Source organism: Ursus maritimus, unplaced genomic scaffold, assembly GCF_017311325.1.
Source record: "Ursus maritimus isolate PB19 unplaced genomic scaffold, ASM1731132v1 scaffold_20, whole genome shotgun sequence".
In the NCBI taxonomy this organism is placed as follows: domain Eukaryota; kingdom Metazoa; phylum Chordata; class Mammalia; order Carnivora; family Ursidae; genus Ursus; species Ursus maritimus.
The window spans coordinates 28,599,371-28,621,012 of record NW_024424453.1 but is presented as its reverse complement, the minus strand read 5'-3'; the positions used below and the strand labels follow the sequence as shown (position 1 = coordinate 28,621,012).

General features: G+C 40.7%; 1 long non-coding RNA gene across 1 annotated transcript in view; it reads left to right on the top strand.

Moving 5' to 3' along the window:
• LOC103679058 overlaps window positions 1-21,642 on the top strand; it is a 46,197-nt gene that overhangs the window by 8,333 nt on the left and 16,222 nt on the right. The window contains exon 2 of the long non-coding RNA XR_572829.2: window positions 12,904-13,058. This is a non-coding gene — a long non-coding RNA (uncharacterized LOC103679058). The remainder of the gene's footprint in view (window positions 1-12,903; window positions 13,059-21,642) is intronic.

The following is a 21,642-nucleotide window of genomic DNA, read 5'->3' as shown; positions in this document are numbered from 1 at the left end:
TGGTAATGTAAATTTTGGCCCTGGTCTGGCTGAAACAATAACAACAACAACAACAACAAAGATGATGGTGGTGATGACGGTGATTATGATGATGATGATAATGATTTGACGGCTACCATTTATCAAGCTTCTACAGTGTGCAAACCTCCTATAAATGTTTTTCTCTGCCCCCATGAGAGCTTAGTGCCACCACAAAAGACCTGATGATGCAGGGTGCTGTTTGCTACCATATCCACAATTAGCTCACCTATTTGGTGAGTGCATAAGTCAGCTGGGTCATGGAGAATACTTGCAGATTATCACAAAGTAATCAAATGGTGGGGTGAATCACAGCAAGATTTCAGAGGTCATATTTTTACTGGAGCAAATCTATGCAGCTCTGGCCCCTGCTGTGCCACTACTGACCTAGCCAATGCTTTTCTCCCCGTCCTCTTCTGCCCCTCCTGGCAGGGACAACAGTATACCTTTACTGGACTGCCTAGGCTATGTCAGCTGTCCTATACAAGGTCATTATATAGTCTAGAAGGACCCATAGAACCAAGCTGATCCATTTCATATTTTCATAATGCTAATTGGACCTGTGGGCCTGAAGGAGCTAGCTAGCAAGTAGGTGCCTCAGTAAGGCACCTGCATGCCAGAGGATGGGAAATAAGCCCTGAGAACATTCAGAAGACTGCCACACAGGTAAAGCCTCTAGGGGTCCAATGATCTGGGGTTTTGGGGATAGACCTTCTAAAGTGAGTAGTATATGTTGTAATTTATATCAGCCACCATGAGGAAAGAGGCACAAAGCTTGATTTTTCAGAAGCAACACAAATCAATTCAGGCTGTGAACTATTAACTCAGTAACTCAGAAGACTACAAGGTTTTGGGTTTGGGGTATTTTTCTCTTTTCTTTTTTCTTTTTCTTTTCTTTTTATTTTGACATAATTTCAGATATAGAAGAGTTGAAAGAATAGTTAAGGAATTACCATATACCCTTCATCGGATTTCACAAATATTAACATCCTAGATACATTTTTATCAGATTTAAACTTTGTTAACTTCAGAAGTATAAATGCTACAAAATTACCCAAAAAAAATTACCTTAAAGTTAAAGCATTTAAATGTCGTGTATACTTGGGGAAGAAGTTAAGATGGCGGAGCAGTAGGGGGACCCTTGGATTGCCTCATCCGCCAAACACAGCTAGATAATTATCAAATCATTCCAAACACCCAAGAAATTGATCTGAATGCTGAGAGAACAAACTGCAGAACTAGAGAGAGAAAAGAAGCCACATCATGGAAGGTAAAAAGTGCAGAACGTGATTCCAGGGAGAAAAGAATCACAGGTGCTGTGGAGGGGAGGGAGCCTTGATCTCAGAGAGAGGAAAGAGAGAGAAACAGAGAGAAAGTGGTGCACAGGGGATTACACAAGAGAAACACCTCTCCAAAACCATTGTCTAGCAAAACTAGAGCAGCTGATAATCACAAGTTTTTTACAAGAGCAGAACCCAAAGTCTAAAGTTTTAGAAGTCTGCACCATCGCCAGGGTGATGCCTGGTGGGCATAGCAGTGCTCCTATGGGGAAGGAGAGTGGAGGTCCAGGAGCAGACAGTGTGCTCTGAGGACCCCTGGGTTGTATGAGGAGAGACAGTTCCCCTTCTTGGAGTGGCATGGCCTCACAGGGGACAAAAGAACTGGTAGCACCAACATGCTGTCCAGTTCTCAAGTGTAGGAACAGAGACACCAGCTAAGGGTAACAAACCTTAGTGCCAGCTTTATGCTGTGCTTTATCATAAACTCTGAAATGCTGCACAGTAGTGTGACTGCTTTTCTGGGACAGAGTGGCAAACAGCAAAAGTGAGGCGAGATCCTTCCCCAGAGGATCAGAATGGGTCCACACCAGGCCAGGTTCCTAAAATTTGGAGTTCTGAAACCAAGCTGTGTGCCTGAGATAAAACACGGGAGTACTGTGCCACCCAGCAAATAGATGGCTCAGACAGATGGGATGAAGGCAGGTATCTGACAGAAGCTGGGGACACAAGAGGGGTGACCGTTTACTCTTCTGTGAAGGCTTCCTGAAGAGTGGCAGTAGGAACTTCCTGCTCCGGGGTGGAAGAGCAGAGCAATGCCATTCCCCCCCACCCTCAGCCCATTAACACTGACAGACTTCAGTGAGCCACACAGCAACCCCCAGTGGAGACCAGAGCTGCTTACACTGAGCCCCACCCCTCGGCACCCTGCAGGCACATTTCCACTAGGACAAGTCCCCCTGAGAATCAACGCAGCAGGCCCTTCCCCCAGAAGACCAGCACAAACCCCTTATTTACACCAAGTCTTCTGATCATAGAGTGGTACAAAGCTTCAGCTCTAGGGGAAACAGGATCTAGATTCTTTTTTGGGAGGGGGGGAACCTCTTCTTAATATAGCCATTACTTTAAGGAGCAGGAATATAACAGGCTTTCCTAACAATCACAAAAACAAAAAAAGCAAAACAAAAACGTGACCTAGACAAAATGATGATATGGAGGAATTCACCCCAAAACAAAGAACAGGAAGGAGTAACAGTCAGGGATTTCATCAATATAGATATAAGTAAGATGTCTGAATCAGAATTTAAAACAACAACTATAAGGATATTAGCTGGGCTTTAAAAAAGCATAGAAGACACTAAAGAATCCCTTACTGCAGAGATAAAAGAACCAAAAACTAGTTAGGCCAAAAAATAAAAATGCTATACTTGAGATGCAAACCCGAATGAATGCCATGACAACGAGGATGGATGAATCAGAGAAACAAATCAGTGATATAGAAGATAAAATTATCAAAAATGATGAACTGAAAAGAAGAGGGAAAGAAAGGTATTGGATCACAAACGTAGACTTAGGGAACTCAGTGACTACATAAACTGTAATAACATTCTAATCATAGAAGTCTCAGAACAGAAGAGAGAGAAAAAGTGGCAGAAGATTTATTTGAGCAAATTATAGCTGAAAACTTCCCTAATCTGGGGAAGAAAACAGACACCAAAATCCAAGAGGCACAGAGAACTCCCATTAAATTCAACAAAAGCTCACCATCAACGAGACATAACATGGTCAAATTCACAAAATACACAGACAAGGAAGGAATCCTGAAAACAGCAAGGGAAAAAATGTCCTCAACCTACAAGTGAAGACAGATCAGATTCACAGCAGATCTGTCCACAGAAACTTGCCAGAAGAGGGTGGCATGATATAGTCAACATGCTGAATGGTAAAAATATGCAGCCAAGAATACTTTATCAATCAAGGCTGTCATTCAGAATAGAAGGAGAGATAAAGAGTTCCTCAGACAAACAAAAGCTAAAGGAGTTCTTGACCACTAAACCAGACCTGCAAGAAAAATTAAAGGGGACACTTTAAGTGGGGGAAAAAAGACCAAAAGCAACAAAGACTGGAAAGGAACAGAGAACATCACCAGAAAAACAACGTTACAGGTAATAACACAATGGAACTAAATTCATATCTATCAATAATCACTCTGAATGTAAATGGACTAAATGCTCCAATCAAAAGACCAGGTATCAAAATGCATAAGAAAAACAAACAAGGCCCATCTATATGCTGCTTACAAGAGACTCATTTTAGACTTAAAGACACCTGCAGATTGAAAGTGAGGGAATGGAGAACCATCTATCATCTTTGTTTCTGTATTATTTATTTCTGCCCTTTATTCTTTATTATTTCCCTTCTTCTGCTGGCTTTAGGCTTTATTTGCTGTTCCTTTTCTAGCTCCTTTAGGTGTAAAGTAAGGTTGTGTATTTGAGACTTTTCTTGCTTCTTGAGGTAGGCCTGTATGCAATATACTTTTTTCTCAAACTGTTCCCAAAAAATAGAAATGAAAGGAAAATTTACAAATTCATTCTGTGAAGCCAGCATTATCTTTATTTCAAAACCAAAGACCCCACTAAAAAGGAGAATTACAGGCCAATATCTCTGATGGACATGGATGCAAAAATTCTCAACAAGATACTAGCAAATTGAAGCTGACAGTTTATTAAAAGAATTATTCATCATGATCAAGTGGGATTCATTCCTGGGCTGCAGGGATGGTTCAATATTTGCAAATCAATGAACGTGATACACCACATTAATAAAAGAAAGGATAAGAACCATATGATCCTCTCAATAGATGCAGAAAAAGCATTTGACAAAATACAGCATCCATTCTTGGTAAAAACCCTCAACAAAGTAGGTATAGTTGAAACGTACCTCAACAACATTAAGGTCATCTGTGAAAGACCCACAGCTAATTTCATCCTCAATGGGGAAAGGATGGCAGGTTCTTTATGTCCAGGAACAAGACAGGAATACCCACTCTCACCACTACTATTCAGCATACTACAAGAAGTCTTAACCTCAGCAATCAGACAACAAAAAGAAATAAAAGGCATCCAAATCAGCAAGGAAGAAGTCAAACTTTCACTATTCAAAGATGACATTATACACTATGTAGAAAACCCAAAAGACTCCACCAAAAAATTACTAGGACTGATACACAAATTTAGCAAAGTTGTAGGATATAAAATCAATGTGCAGAAATCTGTTGCATTTCTATACACCAATAATGAAGCAGCAGAAAAAGAAATCAAGGAATCAATCCCATCTACAATTGCACCAAAAACCATAAGATACCTAGCAATAAACCTAACTAAGGGGGTGAAAGAAATGGAAGAACATTCCATACTCATGAATTAGAAGAACAAACATTGTGAAAATGTCCATAATACCTGAAGCAATCTATGCATTTAATGCAATCCCTATCAAAATACCACCAACAGTTTTCACCGAGCTAGAACAAACAATCCTAAAATTTGCATGGAACCACAAAAGATGCCAAATAGCCAAAGCAACTTTGAAAAAGAAAAAAAAAAAAAGAAAGAAAGAAAAAGCTGGAGGCATCACAAATCCAGATTTTAAGCTATATTACAAAGCTGTAGTCATGAAGACAGTATGGTACTGGTACAAAAATAGACACATAGATCAGTGAAACAGAATAGAAAACCCAGAAATGGACCTACAACTCTACGGTCAACTAATCTTCAAAAAGTAGGAAAGAATATCCAATGAAAAAAAAGACAGTCTCTTCAACAAACGGTGTTGGGAAAACTGGACAGCAATGTGCAGAAGAATGAAACTGGGCCACTTTCTTACACCATACACAAAAATAAACTCAAAATGGATGAAAGACCTAAATGTGAGACAGGAAACCGTCAAAATCCTAGAAGAGAACACAAGCAGCCACCTCTTTGACCTTGGCTGTAGCAACTTCTTACTAGACATGTTGCTGGAGGCAAGGGAAAGAAAAGCAATGAACTATTGGGGTTTCATCAAGATAAAAATCCTCTGCATAGCAAAGGAAACAATCAACAAAACTAAAAGAAAAACTACAGAATAGGAGAAGATATTTGCAAATAACATATCAGATAAAGGGTTAGTATCCAAAATCTATAAAGAATTTATCAAGTCAACACCCAAAATATAAATAATTCAATTAAGAAATGAGGGGCACCTGGGTGGTTCAGTCATTAAGCGTCTGCCTTTGGCTCAAGTCATGATCCCAGGGTCCTGGGATCGAGCCCCACATCAGGCTCTCTGCTCAGCGGGAAGCCTGCTTCTCCTTCTCCCACTCCCCCTGCTTGTGTTCCCTCTCTCACTGTCTCTCTCTCTGTCAAATAAATAAATAAAATATTTTTTTAAAAAATGAGCAGAAGTCATGAACAGATACTTTCCCAAAGGAATACAGATGACTAACAGACACATGAAAAGATGCTCAACATCACTCATCATCAGACGAATACAAATCAAAACCACAATGAGATATCGCATCACACCTGTCAGAATGGCTAAAAGTAACAACACAGGAAACAACATGTGGTGGTGAGGATGTGGAGAGAGGGGAACCCTCTTGCACTGTTGGTGGGAATGCAAACTAGTGCAGCTACTCTGGAAAACAGTATGGAGGTTCCTCAAAAAGTTAAAAATAGAACTACTCCTCAAAAAGTTAAAAATAGAACTACATGATCCAGGAATTGCACTACTAAGTATTTACCCAAAAGATACAAAAATACAGATTCGAAGGGGTACATGCATCTTGATGTTTATAGCAGCATTATCAACAATAGCCAAACTATGGAAAGAGCCCAAATATCCATCTACTGATGAATGGATAAAGAAGATGTGGGGTGTGTATACATATAATGGAATATTACTCAGCCATCAAAAAGAATGAAATCTTGCCATTTGCAATGATGTGGATGGAGCTAGAGTATATTATGCTAAGAGAAGTAAGTCAGTCAGAAAAAGACAAATACCATATGACTTCACTCATATGTAGAATTTAAGAAACAAAACAGATGAACATAGGGGAAGGGGGAAAAGAAAGACAGAGGGAAGCAAACCATGAAGACTCTTAACTATAGAGAACAAATTGAGGGTTGATGGACGGAGGTAGGTGGGGGATGAGCTAACTGGGTGATAGGTGTTAAGGAGGGCACTTGTTGTGATGAGCATTGGGTGTTATATGTAAGTGATGAATCACTAAATTCTACACCTGAAATCAATTTTACCATATACATTAACTAGAATTTAAATAAAATCTTGAAGTAAAAAAATTATTTACTTTTATAAATAAAAAGACAAAATAAATGTATACTTTGCTTTAGAAATTTTGACCAGCAAACATTGAGACAAAAACTTTAAAAATTTACTACTTCAAATTCATTAAATTGAGTAATAATTTCTAATTGGTAGACTTTATTTTTTTAAGATTTTATTTATTTATTAGAGAGAGAGAGAGCAAGAGAGCATAAGCAGGGAGAGGAGCAGAGGGAGAGGGAGAAGCAGACACCCAGCTGAGAAGGGAGCCCAATGCAGGGCTCAATCCCAGGACCCTGAGATGATGACCTGAGCCGAAGGCATATGCTTAACTGATTGAGCCACCCAGGCACCCTGTAGACTTTATTTTTTTTAATGGCTTAGGTTTACGGAAAAATTGAGCAGATTGTACAAGGAGTTCCCATATACTCTCTCTCCCACAAATTTTTCCCTATTATTAACTTCTCACATTAGTGCAGTATGTTTGTTACAATTAGAGAAGCAATACTGACACATTATTAACTAAAGTCCATAATTAACATTAGGCTTCATTCTTTCTGTTGTACATTCTATGGGTCTTGATAAATGCACAATGTTATGTATCCATTAGAGTGTCACTGGAATAGTCCACTGCCCTAAAAATCCTCTATTCATCCTTTCCCCCTTATTTGAGCCCCTGGCAATCGCTGATCTTTTTACTGTCTTTACAGTTTTGCTTTTTCCAAAATGCCATATAATTGGAAACATGCAGTATGTAGCCTTCTCAGATTGCCTTCTTTCACTTAGCAATATGAATTTAAAGTTCCTGTATGTCTTCTCGTGGTTTGATAGCTCATTTCTTTCTATTGTTAAAGTAATACCCTATTGTACGGATGAAATATGATACACCAATTTGTTTATTCATTCACCTGTTGAAGGTCATCTTGGGTTGCTTTCCATTTGGGGCAATTATGAATAAAGCTGCTATAGACATCTGTGTGCAGATTTTGTCTGGACATAAGTTTTTGACTTATTTAAGTAAATATCTATGAGCATGATTGCTGGATCATACAGTGACACCATGTTTAGCTTTGTAGGAAATTGCCAAACGGTCTTCTGAGGTGGAAGTAGCAATGCCAAGTGCCATTTGCATTCCCAACCAACAATGAGTGAGTGTTCCTACTACTCCACATCCTTGTCAGTGTTTGGGATTTTCAGCTTGGGGGATTTTAGCCATTCTAATGTAGCAGTACATCATTGTTGCTTGAATTGGTGATACGCTAATAACTTATGGTGTCGAGTACATTTCCGTGCACTTCTTTGCCACCAGTACATCTTCATCAGGGAGGTATCTTCCCATCCTTTGCCCCTCTTTTAATTGGGCTGTTTTCTTATCAAAGAGTTTTAAGAGTTCTTTCTAGGGGCGCCTGGGTGGCTCAGTGGGTTAAGCATCCAACCCTTGGTTTTGGGTCAGGTCATGATCTCAGGGTCATGAGATTGAGCCCTGCGTCGGGCTCTGCACTGAGCATGGAGTCTGCTTAAGATTCTCTCTCTCTTTCCCTCTGCCCTTCTACCAGCTCACACTCTCTCTGGAAAAAAAAAAAAGTTCTTTCTCTATTGTGGATAAAAGTCCTTTACTATACATGTGATTTACATGTATTTTCTCCCAGTGTATGACTTATTCTTTCATTCTCTCAACAGTGGGTTTTGCAGGGCAGAGGTTTTTTATTTTAATAAAGTCCAACTTATCAAATTTTTCTTTCATTGATCACACTCTTAATGTTGTATCTAAAAAACTCATCACCAAACCCAAGATTTTCTCCTATGTTTTCTTCTAGGCATTTTATAGTTTTGCATGTCACTTTTAGGTCTATGATGTACTTTTTGTGAAGAGTGTGAGGTCTGTGTCTAGATTCATTTCTTTCCAATGCAGATGTCCACTTGTTCCAACACCATTCGTTCCTCCATTGTACTGCCTTCACTCCTTGCCAAAGATCAGTCCACTCTCTTTGCGTGGGCCTGTGTCTGCGCTCTCTATTGTGTTCCCCTGACCTGTTTTTTCACAAACCACACTGTCTTGATTTCTGTAGCTGGATAGTAACTCTTGAAGTCAGGTAGTGTCAATCCTCTCACTTTGTTCTGCGTCTTCGGTATTGTGTTGCCTATTCTGGGTCTTTCGCCTTAAAGTTTAGAATCAGTTAGTCACTACCCCCAAAATAATGTGATGGAATTTCTTTTTTAAAAATATTTTTATTATATTATTATTATATTATATTATATTATATTATATTATATTATATTATATTATGTTATGTTAGTCACCATACAGTCACCATACAGTACATCCCTGGTTTTTGATGTAAAGTTTGATGATTGACCAGTTGTGATGGAATTTCTAAGCCATTTGAAAGTCAGTTGCAGGCATGATGTTTCTTTATCCTTATCATCCTTTATCATTAATTAATGAATATGTCTTTAAAACGAAGGAACTTCTCTTAAATAACTACAGTACCACTATCAAAATCAAGAAATTAACGTTGGTAATAACACTATCGTCCACTCTAAAGACCTTACTCAGATTTTATCAGTTGTTTCAATAAGGTCCTTTAGGACAACAGAAAATCCCATATCATGGGCTATGTTGAGTAGTCACATCTCTTTAATTTCCTTGAATCTGGAAAAGTCAGTCTTTCCTTCTGTGTTTCATGACATTGACCTTTGACAAGCACAGATGTATTTGTTTCCTAAGACTGTTGTAACAAATTATGACAAACTAGGTTGCTTAAACAACAGTATCTATTATCCCACAGTTCTGGAGTCTAGAAGTACAAAATCAAGGTGTCACCAGGGCTTTGCGCCCTCTGAAACTCATGGGGAAGGATCCTTCCTTGCTCACGCCCAGCTTCTGGTGGTGGCAGAAGTCCTTAGTGCTCCCTGGCTTGCACATGCAGCCCTTCGCGCTCTGCCTCTGTGTTCATGGATGTTCTCCCTTCACATATCTGTGCGCCTGTTTTTCTTCTTATTGTGTTTTTTCTCCTCATCTTAACTACTTACATCTGCAATGACTCTATTTCCAAATAAGGTCACGTTCTGAGGGACTAGGATTTCAACATATCTTTGGGGAGGACTAAATCCAGCCCACACCACCAGAAGGTCCCTCTGTTTTGGGTTTGCCTGAAATTTCCTCAAGATTAAATTCAGGTTGACTACTTTAGGTCGGAATACCATAAACTGATGCAGAGGCACCTCGTATTAATATGTCCCATAACTGGTGATGTTAAGTTTCTTTTTTTAAAGATTTTATTTACTTATTTGACAGAGCGCACAAGCAAGGGGAGCAGCAAAGGGAGAGTGAGAAGCAGTCTCCCCACTGAGCAGGGAGCCTGATGCAGGACTCGATCCCAGGACCCTGGGATCATGACCCAAGCCGAAGGCAAACACTTAACCGACTGAGCCACCCAGGCATCCTGGTGATGTTAACTTTCCTCACTCAGTCAAGGTGGTGTGTGTCCAGCGTCTCCACTGCACTTAGCATTTCCCCTTTTGTCGTTGATAAGTATCTTATGGGAAGATAACTTTGAGACTATGTAAATCATCTGTTACTCCTCAAACTTTCTCCCACTGGTCTTAGTTTTGGTATGAGTTGATGATTCTTGCTGCATCATTTGTTACTATTATGGTTGCCAAATGGTGACTTTTAATTCCATCACTTCTACGTTTCAGTTGGCTTTCTCCTAAAAGAAAGAGTATTCCTTTCTCCCCTATTTGTTTGTTTGTGGGTTTATATCAGAATGGACTCGTGGAGGGGCCAGAGCAAGAGAGGGATCTGTAGCAGGTTCAAGAGGTAATGCAAGCTGTCCTGCCCCCGGGCCTCAGGACAAGCACACCCCCACCGACATTAGAAGTGTCTGCTGCAGGGGCACCTGGGTGGCTCAGTCAGTTAAGTGTCTGCCTTCAGCTCAGGTCGTGACCCCAGGGTTCTGGGATTGAGCCCTGTATCGGGCTCCCTGCTCAGCGGGGAGCCTGCTTCTCCCTCTCCTTCTGCCTCTGCCCCCTGCTCCTGTTCTCTCTCTTGCTCGCTCGCTCTCTCTCTCTCAAATAAATAAATCTTAAAAATAAAACAAAATAAAAATCTAAAATCCTGCACATTATAGAAATCTTAAGCCACACCAGAAAGTCCAAATAAGAATAAATCACTTAAAAGTCTCACCTTGCAGTGAGCTAGCATTGTTCGGTGATCATTTTTCCAGCCCTCTGTCTATGCCCACAGTGGGTAAGAAGTATTGCTCAAAGAGATCTACTAAAAAGAGTGGCGGGGTGCCTGGGTGGCTCAGTCGGTTAAGGGCCTAACTCTCTATCTCAGGGTCATGAGTTCAAGCTCCACATTGGGCTCCAAAGCCTACTTTAAGAAAAAAAAAAAGAGAGAGAGCAAGCTATTCAAGCCTGGCACCCAGAACAAATTATATGTGACTGGGCTCAAGCTACACGAGCTGCTTTCTGAAAAGGAAAACAAATAAACAAACAAAAACTGGAATTTTGGGTTAATTCCACCTGAATTTAACATACAAAAAAAATGATGTTGAAAGAAATACTGAATTTTTGATTTATGATTTTTCACCTTAAGAAATATTAGTTGCTACAGGATTCTTTTGGGCCCAGGGTTAAAAAATAAATAAATAAAGATAGTGAAGACCGTTAAGAGGTTGGAATATTATGCGTCTTTTAAATACACGTGTTTGATTTATCCACTGTCCCTGCACTGGAACACGTAAGTATTAGCACAGCTACACTTTTTTTCTTTCTCTTCTTTCCCACTTAATATTTTTTTTCTCACATCATTTTCACTTTACTGAGGTTTCTACTATTCCCACTCCTTTCTGCAACCGTAATTCCTTTTACTCTTCAGCCTTAGTCTCCCCATATTTAAATGAACTATGAGACTTTGACCCCAGTGTTCTTCCTGGGTTCCTTATTTTGTTTCGTCTTTTGGCTAAATGGATTACCTTTAAAGAGTTTTCCAAGAAGGGCTGATGGCTAATGCGTGCTTCCCTTCCTGACTTCTCTCGTGTTTGAGCATGTCTGACGGTCTCTGTTGTATTTTACTAAGAACTTGACTAAGGACACCTTCCTGGGTCACACTTGGTTTCCCTCAGCACTTGGCAGACATGGCTTCATAGTCCCTAGGCTTTGAGTGTCGCTGAGAAAAAGTCGGAGCCCGGCCTAACTCTTTACCCCTCCTGCTTCTTCCTGGACACCTGAATAGTCTCTCTTCATTTTTCAAGTTGTTAAATAACTCGGACTATAGCTATGCTTTGACTGCCATCATGTTTAATCAGCTTTTCCAAGTATCTGATCTGCCCTTTGTGCCTGAAAATTCTGTTCTTCTTTTATCTCCAGGCAACGTTTTTGGATTGTGTCTCTGAGGGTTCTTTCTCTTCGTGTGTTAGAGTCTCTGCTTCAAAGCCTTCAAAGGATTGTCTTTGCTCTCCTGCATGTCTGTCATTGCCTCTCTTGTTTTAGAGTATTTTTCTCTCTTTTCTCTGCGTTATCTCTAGCCTCTCCACCAAAGTTTGGCTGCCAGTCATGACTGTTCATAACCATATTGAGTTCATTAATTACATATCTAATAGAATTAACTTTTCTTTCGTTCGGCAGTCTCTTCAACCCATTTTGCTGTCTTGGCTTATCATCTCACAGGACTTATTATATTTAATTAATATTCTGTATGTTCTTAGAGTACAAAGCAGTTATGGAGAATAAGTGCTGTTTCAGAGTGGTATTTTCTCCTATACTGGTATCTTTCTATATCATTTATTTTCAAATTATTTATTTGACATATATTCGAGTACCTACACTGCAAGATGGTGTTCTTTGGCAATATCACAACAGAAGAGGAACTTGCTCTCATGGTGCTTACATTGTGAGTGTGCTGCGCTTTGGTGCACTCATTGTACGCGGCTGTGTGTTTGGGTTTGCGATGATGTGTTTACACTACATCTCGTCATTTCCCTGATGGTGAAACCAAACTGTGCCACCCACGTCCTTCATCTCACTAATGAAGTGAGATTGAATTTTCCTTGACATTTATTATCTTCCCATTATCTGGAACCAGTTGAATTTCCTTCAGAGCTTCAGATTAAATCACTCACGCTGATTTTAATCCACTTTCCTGTAGCCTGAAGATAGAATTGTATGATTAGACGTAGGGACTTCAATCCTACAAATGGGAATTCAGTCTGTTGTCATAACAAACTTTTCTCTATATAAAGGTATTTTTTAAAGATTTTATTTATTTATTTGACAGAGTGCTCAAGCAGAGGGAGCAGCAGGCAGAGGGAGAAGCAGGCTCCCCACTGAGCAGGGAGCCCCACACAAGGCTTAATCCCAGCACCTGCGGATTGTGACCTGAGCCGAAGGCAGACGCTTAACTGACGGAGCCACCCAGACACCCCTATAAAGGTAATTTTTAATTACAAATTACATAACTACATTTTCAAAAAGTTAGCAAAGAATATGATCACCTATATATGATTCTATTGGAAAACTATTTTTGTGTTTGTTGGGGTTTTTTTTTTTTTGAGTTAACTAGATCATTACCTAAAAGTGAAAAAGCTGAGGAACCAATAGAACAATCCATGGTCTCTATGGTAACCTACAAAAACATTCATCATATGACTGTTTAGAAGCAAACCACTAAGGTTTTCCTGACAGTTCCACACAAATGAGCAATCTTATAGGTGTTCCATATCTTAGTTGTATTTCAGGATGAAAATAACCATATGAATGGTTATAACCCATGCACAAGGATAATTTTTTCATCCAAACTTCTCCATCTTCTCCCTTGTCTTCCTCTCGGTCAAGAATCATGTTAGTTTCTTGGGTGGAATGGAAAGGAAGGATGTCAAGTATCAGAACTAAAGTATTTCCTCTCTAGGTTGTCTCCCAAACCCAGGAGAAGGTAAGAGGGAAGACCTTTAACAAATTCAATAAAGACAAAATTGCCTCAAGCAATCTGCTGTCCTTTCAGGGTTCACATAATAATACCAGTGATGGGAGGAGCTGGGAAGTGCAGGTTGAAAAGGAGAAGTGAAATCAGATAGTCACCTGAGAAGTACCTCTGTGTCAAAGGGAATTGCAGATTCTCAAAGGAACCAAGCACAGAATGACAATACCAAGTTGGATTAAAGAACACTTCCTCCTTCAAGCAGAATACATATCTCTGAGTTTCCTGGTAGCCAGGCAAAAAAGAAAAATAAAATTGATACCATATTTTCCTTGCCTTATAAATGTTTTCCAGACTATTGGAAGACTCAACATTTCTTCCCATTTTTGAACGCTGAAAGGACAATTTTTACATGGATCTCTACGTATAGGACCACAAACAATGGGATAGACAATATTCTCAGGAATAGTTTTAATAAAAAAAGGGACAGATCTACTTATAACTATTTCTTCTATGATCCCAAATATGAAGACAACAAATCAAGATGTTTTATAAAGGAACTTGCCACAAAAGGAACTCCTAAAATTTCTTCTAGATTCATGAATGCATTGTGTGACTTTCCTCTCAGTGTTCTATTTCCCACTGCTCCTGCCTTTGTACATTTTCTCTGATTCTGTTTCTCTCTTGGGGATGAAAGCATCATCTGTTATGAGCCATTGTTCAACAAGCCACGTTGACAGCCAGAACAGACTGAGTAAGCTGTCATCAGAGGCGGGTCCTGGTGAAAGCAGGAAGCAGAAACCATTTTTCCTTTGACACACTCCTCTTTATGGCCATTAGATCCCCCACACCATGTGGGTCCTCACTGCCCTTGTGGCTTACAACTGCCCACTATGTCCCATGCAGGCTCACCTCCTCCAATATTGCCACAGCTTTAAGATTCCTTCCTCTATTTCCTATCGAAACCTCCCTTTCCTCAGGGCTGAGTGCAGCATCAAAAGGAAATGATTCTATCAATTCAGGTTCAGTTGGAGAAGTAGAGCCCCAATGAGCTCGGGGATAAGGGACTGGGAATGAGACCTTACACAATGATGGGAGGAACTGGGAAGTGCAGTTTGGAAAGGAGGAGTGAGATCAGATAGTCACCTGAGAAGTACATCTGCTGTCAAAGTGGGATGCAGAGGGGAAGCTGATGGAGAAATGCATGAGGAGCTGTTGCCTGTACAGGCTGTGGGAGCCCACAGCCAGCATCTGCTGCTGGACCTGGGGCAGCTGCTGGTCCTCAAGGCCAGCACTTGGATAGATGAGCTGGTCTTAGAGTACGGGAGGCTAGAACAAGCTGGAACCCACTGCACTTAACCATGGTGACAGTCCAAAAGTAATAGCTGGGCTTCTCTTCCAGCTTCCAAATTTTTATGCAGGTTCTCTTGCGGCAAACTCTAACCTGAAACCATACAGAAAAAAAGATTTGGAAACATTGGTCCCATTTAAGGTGCTGGCTGGATACATTTAACTTTTTCTCCCTTAACCATTCAGTTGCATAGACGAAGATACACCCATTTACCCTGTGGCCTCAAAACCCCCAACCACACCACCGTGTAGCCCCTGGAAAGTGCATAGTCCAGACTGAGGAACAGGGCTTTCTCTGGATGCTCAGCTCATCAGCCACTCCCCTGCTTCAAATGATCAAAGGCTCCCAGCTGGTCTCAGGACCAAGTCCAAGCTCCCTCACCCAACATTCAAGGCCTCCGTGGTCTGGGCTCACTCCACTTCTCCTGCCTTGTTTCCTGTCATTCATCACCCACTCTTGCCTCCAGAAGTCTCCTTTCCAGCACATTCCTGTGGGTCCCTGACTCACCTGTGCTCTCACTGGTTCCTCACACTTCCTCCTGATGTTCCTTTTCTCTGTCCTACTTCTTTGCCCAACTCACATGCCTGTCACATCCCTAAAGTACCCCCCCCCATCTTTGTCTGTACCATTAGCTCCACCTTTCCACTTTGTATTATCTGTTGGTGTTTTGTCTAGCTTCTCAGGTAGCCTGTGAGCTCCCCATGGCACACTGTCAGAAGCCTACCCCAGCCTTCCTCCTCTTCCAACTTGTCAACATAAGACCAGTTGTATCTGGAGGAATCACTATTAGACTAAACCAGTCACGGTGACCCCACTGTCCTTTGCCAGTGAGTGATCTAAGGTTGGGCATATGCATGGCTCAGTTCTGGTCAGTAGGATGTATAGAAAAGACACCAGAGAGCTTGCTGTTCCTCTCTCTCTACACCGCGTGAGGACACAGTGAGAAGGCAGCCATCTGCCAGCCAGGGAGAGCTCTAACCAGAAACTGAGCCTGCAAACCTTGATCTTGGACTTCCAGTCTCCAAAACCGTGAGAAAATAAATTTCAGTTGTTTAAGCCACCTAATCTGTACTCACTTGTTATTGCAACCCAAACTGAGAATTGATATATACTTAAATAGCTGAGACTTACTCAAGTGCTTAGCATACGTGAGACACTGGTCTAAGTATTTTTATTTTTTTAAAGATTTTTATTTATTTAGAGAGAATGGACACGCATGCAGGGGGAGGGGCAGAGGGAGAGAGAGAGAGAATCTCAAGCAGATTCCACGCTGAGCACAGAGCCCAATGCAGGGCTCAGTCCCACAACGCTGAGATCATGACCTGAGCGGAAATCAAGAGTTGGACACTTAACAACTGAGCCACTCAGGTGCCCTGTTGTAAATATTTTTAAAGCACCAATTCATTTAATACTCACAACTTTCCAGTGAAGTAGGTACAAGTACAATCATATCCATCATACAGATAAAGAATCTAAGGCACAGAAAGACTGAGAAACTCAGCCCAAAGCACAAAGGTGATAAATGGCGGAGCTGGGATTTGAACCGAGGTTGTCTGGATGCTGAGCTCACACTTAGCCACTACGTTCTCCTGCTTCTCAACAGCTGCCCAGGGTATTTTATTCCACTGAAAATTCTCAAGGGCCAGCACAGTGCCCAGCACGTGTTAAAGCATTTGTTAGACACCGACATGCCAGGCGTCTGCCATGCTTTGTCAGCAGTCATCTAACTTCACCATCACGACAAGCTTATCAGCAGGGCGGCTGACCGGCCTGCTTTTCCCTGGGCTGAGGGGGCTCCTGGAACGCAGGGCTGTCAGATCAAACTGGGGCACGCTGGTCACCCTACCCATCAGGTCAGTTCACAACTGCATTAGGACTTACATTGCCCTAGGCACTTTTTCTTTGAAGGGCCCCTCCCACCGTAGGAGATTTTTGTGGGGCCCCCAAAATTCATTTTTTTAATGATCTGAGAAAAAAATTAAAAACTTTTCTTTAACCCTGAAGGTTCATTTTTTTCTTCTTCTGATTTTAAAAGAAATCAAAGCATCTTAGTGGGGTCCTAAAAATATGATGTGCCCTCATCATTGTGCCCACATGCCTCCTGGTCCTAATGGAAGCACTGGCTCTAGGTTATAATCTATCATGATCCCCATTTCACAGAGATCTTAAGTAATTGCCAAATAATCAAACATCTAGAAAATAATGGAACCAGGATTTGAATTCATGCTGTCTCACTCCAGAGCCTGTACTCGTAACTGCTGTAGCAGTGTTTTCCAACATTTTTGATGGGGACCCACAATAAGAAATAAATTTCATAACACAACACCGAACACACACACACACACACACACACACACCCCTATAAATATAGCTGAATCAAAAGTTTCATGTAACAATATTTACCCTTACTACACATAATTCACATTGATGTTTTCTATTCTACTTTTTTTGGTTTTAGTTCATTTTTTTTTAAATGCCAGTTCAGCCCAACAGACTTCATGACCCCTGTCAATATGTTGGGACCTACAACTTGAAAAACTTTGCACCCCACTCTACTACTCTACTACCATTTAATAAATGGGGTTTTTTTGAATGAATGTCTTGGATATAGGGACAGGATAGGGACACCACCAAATACAAATATTTTCAACCAAAACACTATCGGGGTGTGGGGTGCCTGGCTGGCTCAGTCAGTACAGCATGCAACTCTTGATCTTGGGGTCATGAGCTCGAGCCCCAACTTGGGAGTAGAATTTACTTAAAAAAAAAATCGCAAAGCCTCCTTCAAAAACTCTGTACTCTGTACCATCCCACAGTGCCTCCACCCGAAAGGGAATAAATTTTTAAGGGAAAGAAAACTATCCATTTTATCTGTCTCTTTAACAACTAAACTAATATGAAAGAAGGTATGTGTTAGTTTAGAAAGACGATGCCAGTGGATGATTAAATATATGAAAGTATCTGCTTTCTAGAAAGAATGGAATGTGGTAAGAGCTTTGATTTTATACTGTTTTGACTCGAATAAGTCTTCACATTCCATCCTTCTTCAGCAGTTTGTAAGAATGAAAGGGCAGGAAACCATGCTTCAGAAAATTCATGAACCCCGGGGCTAACATGAGACAGCTCAATCTCTCAGGTCTGTGTATGCCTGTCTCCTCCTTGATTAATCAAACATGAGCCTTTCATGGGGCTTCCTTCACTGTGTACTAAAGGGAAATGTGAATTTCAAGCTGGCTAGGTAGATAAATAATTGTTACCAAACTAGACCTAAAATGCAGATCAGGCAATGTAAATATACCATTGGGTTGATTTTAAATCCCTCTGAATTCCTGTAGGGCTTCTGAACCCCAAAAAAAGATGCTAGTACATAATTAGATATTCTCAAGAGACACTGAGGAGCTGGCTCCCCTGTCCTTCTACGTTTGGGGACTGGGACCCTCTGATAACCAGCTGTATGCTCAAGGTCTAGACTGGCACAAAAGATCAATTGGTCAATAATGGATGAATAAAGCCCTGCACGAAGAAGGGAAGGAATGTTGGCATGATCTCAAATTAAGGAAATTCAGGCCAAGAAGCCATAAAACCCAAACTCTCAAAGTGGGGCTTAGAAAAGGAGGGGACACAAGAAGAGGAAGAGGAAAGAACATTGAAGACACAGAGATAGAGCATGGCATAGTGGGAAGGGCTCAGAACTGGCAGGTAGCGGCATAGGTTCTGTCCATCTTGGTGTCTAACTTGCTGTTTGATTTTGGCCACAGCCTTTCCTTTTCTGAGCCTCGGATTCCTCAACTATAAACTGAGTCTTTTCTGCTCAATGACATTAAAGGTTCCTTTCAGCTCCCAAATTTCAAAATTCCCAGATCCAAACAACTGGCTATGTCAGGCTATGCATGCAACAGTTATCGGTAGAAGGCAGGGAGGAGGGAATTTCCTCTTGGAATTTTGACATTAGAAAGGGGTCCTCATGCCCAAAGATGTTGGGACCTCCATCTTCACTGGATGGCACTGCTCTGCTGGGGTTGGGGTCAGTAATCCCAGTTCCTGCGCTAATTTGCTAGATACCCTAAGCAGAAGCCCCAGCATGCACTGCACGTCTTATGTTCCTAATTATAAGGACAACTGTGCCAGGCATTGTGATAATTTTTTTTATGTGCATGATCTCACTTTGTCCTCACAGCATCCTGTGAAGTAAGGACTATACTTTATTATGCTGCACATGAATAGAGAAGGCTCAAGGAGATTAAGTTGGCCCACCCAAAATCATACAGGTCAGGTGTAGTAGAGGTTGAATATGAACCCAGCTATATCTGCCTCCAATGTTCGTGTTCTTTCTACAGCATGAGGCTGTACAGGTCTCCTGATTTGCAAGAAATAAGCCCCCTCCCAACCCACCCATCTTGGCATATCAGGAGGATTAAGATATATCCTGCTGGACACTTTTTATTTCTTTATTATTTATAGCACACTTCTTTTCTTTTAAGATTTTATTTATCTATAAGACAGAGAAAGAGCACACGCAGGCACAAGCAGGGGGAGAAGCAGGCTCCCCGCTGAGCAGGGAGCCCGACTCCGGACTCAATCCCAGGCCCCTGGGATCATGACCTGAGCCGAAGGCAGACGCTCAACCGGCTGAGCCACCCAGGCGCCCCATAGCACACTTACTTCTTTAAGATTTATTTACTTGAGAGAGAAAGAGAGTGATGGGGGGTGCAGGGAGAAGGAGAGCGAGAATCTCAAGCAGATTCCCTGCTGAGCACAGTGCCTGACACGGGGCTCCATCTCACAACCCTGAGATCATGACCTGAGCTGAAATCAAAAGTTGGCGCTTAAAGACTGACCACCCAATATTGCACCCCAATAGCACACTTACTTCTCAAAAGGGATCTAAGACAGCTCAAAATATTAAAACACGTACTACAGGACAGTTTTTAAAAATTAAAGGATATAGAAATACACACACACAAATGAAGGCAGGTTTAAAAAATGATAAAAACTGACTAAGGTCTATAGTCTACTTAACAGGAATGAACCAAAGTCAATTTCCAGCTTTGTGGTGCTACATCCAGAGAAGATGTCTCCTTTGGGGGAAGCGTTCACAAGATTTTGTACTCTCTCTGCAACTTCCTATGAGTCTATACTATTTCAAATGACAAGTTTTAAAATTATATAAACAAATAATAAAAAGATTAAGGGATCAGAAATAATCTAGATAAGAAATAAATAATTTAGAGCTTCCAGCCCTCCTCCCCAAATCTTTCCGCTTCTCCCTGGGCACGCAGGTACGTGGATTTCCCAGTCTCCCTTAGAGTTAAAAACGGTCACATGACTGAGTTTAGCCAATAGAATGAGAGGAACGAACGAGACCCTTGTGGGCTCATCTACAAAAACCTCCCAAACGCTTTCTCCCTGTTCTTTCCCTGTATTAACTGAACACAGATGATAGCGAGAGTCTAAGAGTCGGTACCACATGGGAGAAGCCTAAGTGACTAATTACAGTGCAGGGGAGAGCTGCCCACTGACCTTTCCACCTGGGCTGTTACAGGAGCTAGAAATAAACTTCTATGTGTTCAAACCATACACTCTTTACGTTTCCCCCTTTACATTCTTGAAACTATTGAGGACTCAAAAAGTTTTACTTATGTAGGCTGCATCCAGTGATATTTACTGTATGAAAAACTGAAACTGAAAAATATTTAGGATACTTATTAATTACTTTAAGAAGACTAGATCCATTACATGTTAACATAAATAACATTTTTTAATAAAAAATAATATCTTCCAAAACAAAAAATTTACATTTTTACAAATCTCTTTAATCTCTGGCTTAAAATAGAAGACAGGCTAAATCGTCATATCTGCTTCTGCAGATACATTTTTGGTTTAAGTACATGAAAAAATATCCAGCCTCACACAGATATGTAATCGAAAAAGGAGGAATATTTTAATAGGTTTTTTCAGATAATTGTGGATATTCTCTCTTTATACTGCATCTAAACTCCACAAGTGATAGCTTCTTAAAGGTTGGTTGCAATATAACATCTAAAACTATATCAATGAACTTTTCATATTCTGTTAAATTAAATCTGCTGGTTTGTTTTGTACTTTGAATAGATCTTTTACCCATGCATGAGTTTATAACATCATCCATGGGTTATTTGGAAAACAGTGATTCACCAAGCCATGCAGATCTTCCAGATATTGACACATTTTAATTCACAATACTTTAAAAATCACATGTGTTAGTATCTCCAATATTACCCCCCCCCAAAATGTATTTTAAGTATTGGGAAGGTGTAAAGTTCAAAATGGCAGGTACTAGTTTTCCAAAATTCTAATTTTCACTTAAAAGCCTGAGTGTTATCACTGGCAACAAATACTATCATTTGTTTTCCTTGAAGTAACAGGCTTGCTTCCTTCAAGAACATGTTTGTCCAGTCCCCGAGGCTAAATTATGAGCTTGTCAGTCATTCTTTCTAGTAAAACTGAAGTTCCATGGAAAAAACCTCTAGTGTGGAGGTCCCTTAAAGAGTTAAAAATTGAGCTACCCTATGATCCAGCCATTGCACTACTGGGTATTTACCCCAAAGATATAGACGTAGTGAAGAGAAGGGTCATATACACCTCAATGTTCATAGCAGCATTGTCCACAATATCTAAATCGTGGAAGGAGCCGAGGTGCCCTTCACCAGATGACTGGATTAAGAAGATGTGGTCCACATATACAAATGAATATTACTCAGCCATCAGAA